The sequence below is a fragment of the Bos taurus genome, chromosome 7 (genome assembly GCF_002263795.3).
Source record: "Bos taurus isolate L1 Dominette 01449 registration number 42190680 breed Hereford chromosome 7, ARS-UCD2.0, whole genome shotgun sequence".
NCBI classification, from domain to species: domain Eukaryota; kingdom Metazoa; phylum Chordata; class Mammalia; order Artiodactyla; family Bovidae; genus Bos; species Bos taurus.
Window position 1 is genome coordinate 70,077,286 of NC_037334.1, and position 10,874 is coordinate 70,088,159.

Below are 10,874 nucleotides of genomic sequence, written 5' to 3' on the forward strand. Positions count from 1 at the left end.
CCCTATTAAATATTAAAAAGTAAAAATGGAGCTCTCAACCCATTTTCCTCTCTGCTTAGAAAGTTTTTTTTTTTTTTTTTAATTGTATCAAGTCCTCAGAACCTTGAACCTGGCATTATAAAAAGGCTTGTAGTTTATCCCTAAAAACCTAGTCACTGGTTATTGTCCATGTATTGTTCTCAACCACTGGGTCAAGCTTCCCAACTGATGATGAAGTTTTCCTGACACTGGAGAGCAATAATGCAGCATCAATTAGCTACTGCATCCTGTGGTTTGTAAACAGAAACCACTGGCCTTTGACACAGTAGCTACTTAATAAAAAGGCAAGGCAAGGAAACAAGATGAGGGAACTTTTACATGTTATGTATATATTATATGGCTTCCTATATGTATATATTATAAGGCACACACTTTCCTGAGAGCCTTATATGTATTGTCTCATGCAGTACTCTCAACAGGCCAGTGTGATTTTTTTTATCCCACTTTATAGGTAAGCACACTGAAACCTAGAAAAAGTAATTAACTGTGTGTAAGTTAGAATTCAGCTAAAACTAGAATATGCAGTTGAAAATTAAAGGATAAAACACTCTTTCTGTAAAGAGCCATAAAGTAAATATTTTGAACTCTATGGACCATGAGGTCTCTATCAGGATCCCCTAACTGCCATTGTACCGTGAAGACATTCACAGATAAAATGTAAACAAAACGTATGGCTGTGTTCCAATAAAAATTATGTATGAAAACAATCACTGGGCTAGATTTGGTCTGCAGGTCATATTTTATTGAAACCTGGCTTAAAGCAATGCTTCTCAAACTATCTGTGACAAATTACCAGCCAACTTTTCCTTTAATTTCTGGTATATCATAATTGATACTTTTGTAAAATACCATAAAATGAATTAACAGAGAATGAAATTTAAAAAGGAAATGTTTTTTTAAATTTGTTATTGGATTCAATGGACATAAAATTACTCCATCAAACTGTGGTAAAGGTTCATAAACACTCTGAATTTCTGTACTTGACATGGGTCAGTAATGAATAATCCATGGCACAACACCATTCCATGGATGGCACTTTGAGTAGCTGTCCTTTAAGAAGTAAGATGTTTAGAGACTTCCCTGGCAGCACAGTGGTTAAGACTTCTCACTTTCACTGCAGAGGGTGTGGGTTCAATCCCTGGTTGGGGAACTAGGATCTCACATAGGGTGTGGCCCAAAACACGAAGAAGTAAGATGTTTATTTATTTGATATTTATCCATTTGGCTGTGCCAGGTCTTAGCTGTAGCATGTGGGAACTTTAGTTATGGCATGAGAATCTTAGTTGTAGCATGTGAGATCTAGGTGCCAGACCAGGGACTGAACCTTGTTCCCCTGCCTGGGAGCGAAGAGTCCTAGCTGCTGGACTACCAGGGAAGTCCCATAAGATGTTTATTATTTCACCTAACAGTTAATGTAGAGGTTGGCAGGTTTGACAGTTTAACCATGTTATCAAGGACCCAGATTTTTTCCATCTCTCATTTTGTGATCCTTGGCATTTCTCTCTTTCTAATTCAAGATGGTGGCTACAGTCATCATTGCATCCTCACGTAGCAATGTCCCAAAGCAGGAAGGAAGGAGGAGAGGCAAACAGAGCTTTCCACATGTGCTACAATCTCTTTTATTAGGCAGGACAAACTTTCCCCAAGCAGCAGTCTTCTCCGATATTTATTTGGCTGTGGGTCACATAATTCATACCTATAGCAGTCTCTAGGAAAGGTTAATAAGAATCCCATGGTTGGCTTAGCGCAATTGTGATTTGTCCCCTCAGAGTGGATCCAGAGCCACCTGATCAAATTAGGATTCTGTGAACCAAAGAGGATGTCAGCTCTAGGAATGTGCTTAAGGAAACCTGGCTATATGTCTAAGATTGGGGCTGGCAATCTTGATCTGCTCAATCCCAAACGGTGCTTCATTCATTCCTGTTTATCCCAGTGAAAGAATTCTCCTACTGTGGTTCTGGCTTTATGATCTGTATACATTTAACCATCAGTGTGGAGCTTTAAAAATTATAGTGTGCTTCCACATGCATGATGCAATTTTAAAGTCAGTGCTTCCATGTTGATACCAATAGCATGCCAGAGGATGGAATTTAAGCCTGGGGATGATGATCATACAACAGAAAGAAGCAACATCAGAACATTGGCTTCCAACACTCTTCACTGAGTTTGTCCCAAGGTGTTTGACCATCGGTTCCACACTTATCAATCAGCAACAACAAAGCAACAGCCAGCCAATCTAGGCAAAAGGTCAACTGATTGTGATGAATGGGCTGGTTGGGTCAACAGAAATGATCTATCTTTTATCATGTTGCTCTAGATGGTGTCCTGTAAGGTGACCAAGAGTCCTGATTTATCGGTGACTGAGGGTTTTCCTGGGATGCAGGACTTTCAAGTTTTAAAATCAGGACAGACCTAGCTTTCAATTTGAAAACAGAAGTCCCAGGAAAACTGGGATAATTTGGTCATTCTAGTTTCTGGCCTTATCTACTATCAAACTGTGCTTCTGTGCATTAGTTGCTGTACTAAGTTCACAGGCCCCTAAGTTTTCCTAGCAAATCGATAAGCAATGTGTCTAGCTTTCTCTTGTGAATGACATTTTTCCTGTAATTAAAACATCTAAATTAAGAGAACCACATGTATATTTTAACTATTCTTTGCTTCTTCCACTGTTGAAGATTTCCCTGGGAAATTTTGAGAAATATTTTTCCTTGATTGTGAAGAAAGGCATACGGAAGATCTTGTCAACTTTTGCTTCTGCTGCTTTTCTGTCTGCTCCCAAGCCCAACAAAGGTACATGGCAGCAGGTCTCAGAACCCACCCGTGGGGCTATTTGTATTTAAAGATACTTCAACCTGTTCACTGGTTATGCACTGCTGCTCTTACGTGTCTATTAGAAATCATGTAGGACCCTTTAAAAAGTTAAACTTTCTGGATCCTGTACAATGCCTATATTGGGAGTCAGGTATGGATAAGGAATGCGGAGTGGGTTTGGGCCCAGGGACTTTTATTGATGCTTTTCATAAAGTTCCCCAGGTATTCCTAACATAACTGCCGCCAGCCTTAGAAGCAACTGGCTAGAATATGTCACTCAACCTGAGTGACAACTAAAATTGTAGTTGTACTATTAAAAAAGAACCTTACAAAATTGCAAAATTGCTCATCTTTGCCTTTCTTCCCTTCTCTCTCTTTTTCTCCCTTTCTTCCTCCTTTTCTTCAGTGGTAGCAATTTATGTGAACATTGAGGGCAATTTAAAGCAATGTTCATGGATTGAAACTTATAGATCTTTGACGTGAATTAAAATATAACTTCTGAAAATTCAGAAGGCAGTTTGCCATCTAAAGGAATGTGAGGCTCGAACAGAAGCTCGGAAGAAAGAGATCTCTGGGTTTATTCCTAGCCAGGACGTACCAGGCTGTGTTACTCTTCCCCTATCATCATCTGTGTGGTCTACTTCGCATGCCTTCATGGTCCACATCCATTGAGAAGCAGTGGACAGAGGCACATTTGATTTACATTGCTTGTTAGGCCACCGGTCTCTTGGCTAAGCCAGGCTACAGAGATGAGAAATCACAGCCTAGCTTCCTGTAATATGACAAAAGCAAGCTGCGTAGCAGTAAATGTTCTCATTAGGGCCTCTTTAACTGCTCAGACTGATTCTATTTTTTCAGCCACCAGAATAGTTAATACAATGTGTGGGACAACATGATTTCCATTGGGGCACAATCAAAAAGGAAACTACTTTCCGCACTTTCTTTCATCTCTTTCCTTACATCAACCTAAGCATAGTAGAGGTCCCCTGGGATTCCTGCTCATCAGCCCTGCCTCCTACAAAAGGGAGATTTTGCCTCGACAGTTCCAAAGAGTCTCGATTCAAAGGTAAAACAATTAGTACACATTAATCATCACAAGGATGGTACTAAAAGCATAATCCTCTTAGAACTGGAACAAATTAAATGGAAAGTAGCAGTATAAAATCAAGCAGAAAAAGACCACACAAATGCAAGAAAGATGAGAGGACATTACTCTGAAATCCCAAATGTCACTGCCAAAGAGGGCGCCCAAGCATCTTCTTCTCTGGTCTTGACACCAAAGTTACCCTGCCTTCTTCAGTTGCCTGTAAAACCCAAATGCTCTGCATACTAGGGCCACATATCCATCTTCTCACAAATCTAGAAATGCTGTGAACACCTGCAGGCTATAGTTACATAGTCTGACATCTGATGTATTTTCCAAATGTGGAAGCTTTCCCCTAAAGCCTGGAATAGACCACCAAGGATTTCTCCAGGAAGATGGGGGAAAAAAAGAAGCCTGCTTTTCTACAAAAGGAGGATCTTCACTGAAATTTCCAAATGAGGTCAGCCCTGGGTGAAAGTTTGGTATAGACAAGGAATGTTAGTTTCCTTTACACCCGACCCTAGAACTCTGTCTTCCCTCTTTTCTCTTTTCTGAGCTTCAGCCTTGAGGTGAGAGCTGTCTGGGAAGAGAAGCCATGTAATGCAAGAAGTAATACTGCTGGCATGCCCTGCGGCAGCTGGGAGTGATGAATGATGGATAGTCCTTCCTTCATGGAAGGATAGACTATGCTGATGATAGATATACCCAGAATCCAGTAAGGGTTCAAAGGTATCTTTCATCCTTCCTCAAGTTGCCCTTTCTGGGACCCTGAATGTTCCTTTCTGACCTCCTTCATGCTTTCTAACCTTTTTATACTCTCTCAGCTTCCCAGCGATGTCCATGTGTCCCTTGTCATACAGACAGTCCCATTTCATCAGTATCTTTCTTCTCTAGCCAGTAAGGCTAGTTTGCTCCAGATCCTCAGCATATCATAGTAATAACTGTGCACCAGTAAACTCACAAGCTTCTCTCTTACTCCTTTGTAGCACAACTGATTATATTAGAAAAAAACATCCCTCCCACCAAAAATGAGATAAAGAGGACCCAAAGGAAGGAAGAGATCAGAGAATCCATTCTGCCACCAAAGATGTGTAGAACTTGCTGTTTTATTACACACTAGAAGAGAATTAAAAGAGAGAGGACAGTACTTAAAATCAGGAATTATGGGTGGACTTTTCATACTAGTGTGGGAACTACTAGAGGTAGACGTATCTTCTCAGAGTCCATATATCCCTGCTTATCAAGTTGAAATCTCTTCCAGGTATAATCAGACTTCTTAGGAACCTGGCTTATAAGTTCAGTCCCTTAATTTATTCTTGAAGCTTATACTACTGATTAATGGCCCAAGATTTTAAACTGTCTGTTTTTGTTCTCACCTATCCCCTTTTTTTTCAGCTCAGTATATTATCACTAGAAATAGATAGCATGATGCTAGGAAGAAGGCCAACAGTCATTGGCCCGAGTTGAGACTCTTGCTTGCAAGCTCCCCAGAGTCCTCCTAGGTCAATGCTGTGTGTCTGTCAGACATATTAAGGAGGTGTTTGGTTTACCCGCCCATGGCAGAGTTTAAGTCATGTGATTATAAACTTTGTGCCATTTCCAAAATGGAAAATATTCAGCTTTTGATGAGATTATTAGCTTTCCTCCTGTCCGGGTCCAACAAATGAAAACCAGATTTGTATGAATAAATAACAATCAAGTGCTGAAATGATTTATTTAGTGAAGTTACTGTTTTGGAAACTAAATCGATGTGTCATGTCAAGATCCAATCTGCCCTTCACTCACATGGCAAAGGAGACTTCTCCAGGGTCTACTAGGAAAAAAAAAAAAAATGCTGGAATCCTATTAATAGTTTACTCCCGCTATCTGAGAATTACAGTGGAATCCAGCTATGAGAACAAAAGCTCGAAATAATGTTTCTGAGAACATCCTGATAGTGGTGTGTGCTATTTCTTATTGTATTCAAGACACCATGAATAACTCTCCCCCAGAAGGAAAGGAAACAAAGCAAAGGGTAACATATTTTCCCACTGTGTAAATTTCCTTCCTCCAGGAGAAATAGAATTGGAAGACAAACGCTACGGTCATTATATGTCAGAATGTTGACATGATGACAGCTTCAAAGGTGTGTTAGGCTACATTAATGCGTGCTCTTTTTAAAAAAGACAATAGGAATTGAAAATCATGCACTGCATCAAAGCCTTCTAACTCTACTGAGACAAGTCTATGGAAAACTCAAATTGTAGGGCTATTTTTGCATAAATTATTTGGCAGGTTTGGTGCATGGGAACTGTGTTGTCTAGAATGCTCTGGAGGTGACATACAACTCTGATCTGGGTAATCTGATCATCAGTATCAGAGCTGATGACTACAGCTACCACAGAACCATCTGCAGCTAATTCCAGTCATCCTCCTGGCATTAAACCAAGGCTTGTAATTTGAATCAGTTCTCTAAATGCTCAGGGACCTCAGTATATAGTGGGCTCAGACAGTTGGTGGTACCAACTTGGAGACCAATTGAGATACAAAGACCAGAGGTCAGGGTGGACTAGAGGGGAGGGCTGTGCATTAGACCAAATCCCAGCTCTGTTATTTACCAGATGAATGGCTTGAGATAAATTGTTTAATTCCTTTGAGCCCTTGTTTCTTTATTTACAAAATGGGAACAGTATTATCTAACTTGCAAGGGTATTGAGAAAAGCAGAGACATTGCCTGTGAGGTTCTTGGCACAAATAGGGTGTGTACTGTGTTTATTTGTTTATATTTATTTACTCACTATAGTACTTAATGAATCTCTGTAGCACAGACTCTTAACTTGGGGATTTAAAGACATCAAGGACCTAAACTCTATCTGCTCTACTGAAATTATATGCAAAATACCATGCACATGTGCATTTCCTGAAGGCTAAAGTTCATAACTTTCATAATATTCTCAAAGGGGTCTGTGAGCAAAAGAAACAATAAAGCCAACTCTTTCTGATTTGGCTTCATCTGTGTGGTGATCCCACAGCTCAGAATAAAAAAAAAAAAAGTTAGTAATTTGTGATTCTTTCCTTGTTGTATGTATACTGTACCTAGTCATTCTCTCTCCAATGTAAAGCAAAATTCTATGTGTGTATGGGTGTGTGGGTGTTCACATGGAAATGCATGCTTGCGGGTTTAGGGAATGCTAATTTTATAATGAACCACAAGTTTACTGAGAAAAGACAGAACAATTGTGAGACCAAAGAAGTTGATGACAGATGTGCACATGGGGTGGTGCGTGGGATGCTGTGGGAAGAACACCAAGGGAGGAAGCGGGGAGCGGAGAGTGTGAAGGAAGAGAACAGAGCTGGGGCAAGGCTGAGAGCCCACTGGGGTTCAGTTTGCTGGGGACTCGGCAGACACAAGACCCCACTGGACTTGTGGGAGGGTTGCTACTGGGGGCAGTGTATATGATCCTGTGCCAGGTATGGAGAGGGCTTGCAGGGAATCAGCAGGACAGAGTGTGTGGTGTTATTAAAGGAAACAGAGAGAAATGTATTTCAGTTCAGTTCAGTCCAGTCCCTCAGTCGTGTCGGACTCTGTGACCCGATGGACTGCGGCACGCCAGGCTTCCCTGTCCATCACCAACTCTCGGAGCCTACTCAAACTCATGTTCATAGAGTTGGTGATGCCGTCCAACCAACTCATCCTCTGTTGTCCCCTTCTCCTCCTGCCTTCAATCTTTCCTACCATCAGGGTCTTTTCCAATATATTTCAAGGTAGAGGTAATTATATAAAATAGATAAAATAAGTTATAATCTGGTAAGCAAAAGATTCACAGAGACTTAGGCAGATGCAAAGAAAAATTCATAGACCTGTTGCTCCTCATTCAGCTGGGACCCCTTTGCCCAGATGCTAGTGATTCACTTCACCCCAGGGCAGGCTACTATTTGCACACACATATACCTATGTTCATACAAATTGTGTGTGTTACTCAAGCTCTTGACCAAACTTCTTGAGCTTCTCCCCCACAGGACATAGCTATGTGTATACACGTGCACATATATAAACACATTAGCAAACATGCCTTAATGTTGACTAGGAACTGTGCTAAGAGTTTAAAGTTCATTCCTATTTAATCCTTAAAGCAGCCCTATGAGAAAGGCGTTTTTATTGGTTTCCATTTTACAGATGAAGAAACCGAGGCTTCCTAAGTGTGAAGTGATTTTTCCAAGATCATGCATTAAGTTATTTAGCTGGAACTTCAATTAAAAAGGTTTGAGGCTGAAGACTGTAATATAAGTTATATTCCTAAGGCAGATGGCATCAATTTACAAAATGCTAGGGCAGTGATTTAAACACAAGAAGAAGAGCCAGGGACTCAGGTTTGACGCTGCTTCTGAGTCTCATGGAGCCGTTTCATAATACTCCCCAATGTGGATGTATGACATCTTAACCTTGTACTGTGCTCGGCCGTGTTTTATTGCTTCTCTGTACACCAGGCAATAGAACTCTAAACAGAGAGGAGAGGTCAGCTTAAGAAAGGAGCATAAAACTGTTGAGAATCCTTTTATTTTTTTCTACACCAGTCCCACAGGTCTGAGAAAGTCAAGGACTTGATATTTACCATTCATTGGCTTGACACAAATGGAAATCCACACTCAGAAGCCACAAAAAGCTAAGAAAATGAAGTTCACCACCTCCCAGCAGTCCTGGTCGTGCAGAAAGGACATGTTGGAGGTGATCTTTTATGGCTGCTGGTTAGTTCCTCATGAGCAGTGTCAGGCTAGGAACCAGCAGGGAGAAAGGGTCCCTTCTGTTATGAGCTTGGAGAGTATCTTGACCTTCACAGATGTCTTGTATATTGCCTATCTCTGAAGATTAGAATTTTGGTGAAGTTTCTCAAAGGTCACTGAGGCTTCTGAATTCCTAACAATTCATCAAGTACTGCACAGTCTTCTGCCTCAATTGTTTGCATCACCTTTCTTCTCTGCAACCCCTGCAGCTTGCTTCTTCCTCCATATTGCGCCTCTGTCTTGCACTCTCCCAACTACATTAAGTCCGAGATTGAATGACACTGACCTGGCAATATACAGCCAGATTTCTGCTGCGTGAATACAGCTCCTGAGGTGTTTGGGGCTTGCTTGGAGAAACAGGGACATTACAACACATTATTGAGGATGGATGCGAGTAGCCATATGCATGCAGTTTTCTGTTGACTGCTGAGATTTTGGTTATACTTTGAGGATATCATTGAATTCAGGGAAAAAAAAATCAATGACAGATTAAATTCATAGTAAATATGTGCATTTTGTTTGTTTGTTTATGTGGCCAACATGTATTCTCTGCCATTCCTAGGTATAGAAGTTTCTGGAATTTACTCATGCCTGTCACCTTCATTATTGTAGTCCCAGCTCCTATCGTGTAGTTGGTACTCCATAAATATTTGTTGAAGAAATGAATAAATGGCAAAATGTGAATTTCAGTCCCTAATCAGATGGCCTTAGTCATCTTGAGCCCCTAGTTCCTAACATAGTACACATTTGTGATCAGTCTAAACAATTAACATGAGCTATTCCTGCAAATTCTGGGTAGAAGGGCTATGGTGTGCCATAAGTCATAAAGAGGAGGAGCCCAAAGCTAAGCTTTCCTTTGCAGGATCACACAGGGCAATAGATGAGGGGAAGGATTTGGGGAGAATCAGTCAGCTCTGGTCTTTGGGACCCCAGAATTACCAGTTCCTTGGTTCATCAGGATTTTACTAGGACCCTTACCTGTAACTTGACCTCTGCTGCACAGTGAGATCTTAGCCATGGACCCGCTTCTACCTTTGATCCTAGGAGACATTTCCATTTTAATAGCACCTTTACCAACACAGGACTTTCATCCATAGAAGAAGTTTTAACAGTGGGCACTTATGAACAGAACAGGCCCACAGGAGAGATATTTAGAAGCAGATGTTTATTTTTTGTTTTTACTCAAATTCTATCATTTTGACATCATCTTGCTCTATCTCCACAAAAAGGGAGTCATTTCCTCAATTCCATTGTGGTATTTCCTCTTTTTGAAGGAGAAGAAAACTCTCAGGGAAGAAACCAGATCAGCCTAACTGAAAAAAATAAGGCTCTTAAAGAACCCTTAAGCTCCTCCCTCACATCCCTTCCACCACCATTTCTAATCAGTGTTCTTGGTAACCACTTTAGAAGAGTTCCACCTCCCTTATGATTTTTTTATTAGGAAAAGCAATCCCACTTAAAATAAAAAAAAAAGGCATTGCAGCTAGCAAATTTGGAAACTATATTTTATTTATTGATTTAAAAAAAACAAGAATTTTTTTGAAGTTGTATTTATGTGGTATCAGAAGGCAATGGCACCCCACTCCAGTACTCTTGCCTGGCAAGTCCCATGGACGGAGGAGCCTGGTAGGCTGCAGTCCATGGGGTCGCAAAGAGTCGGACACGACTGAGCGACTTCCCTTTCACTTTTCACTTTCATGCATTGGAGAAGGAAATGGCAACCCACTCTGGTGTTCTTGCCTGGAGAATCCCAGGGATGGGGGAGCCTGGTGGGCTGCCGTCTCAGGGGTCCCATAGAGTCGGACACAACTGAAGTGACTTAGCAGCAGTAGCAGCCCTTGGATAAAATATGACAATGTATGTGTAGTATAAATGAGTGAAATTCTCCATGTACAGTGTGGTAATTAATGATGTATGAAAAATGTTGCATGTATTTTTCCTTTATATAGTAATAATTACCGTACCAGTTTCTTCATACGTATATGATGCTGGATATACTCTTATGTGGGTCTGAAAGGATCTCTTGATCAAGAGTCAGGAACTCTAAGATTTAATCTTTGCTGTTTCTATCTTTCCCTTGGGCAAATCAATTAAGTTTTTCTAAACCTTGGCTTCCTAGTTTTTAGAAGGATATTATTATAGTTTATGGAATAAAAACTCTGGAGCTTGACAGTCTTAG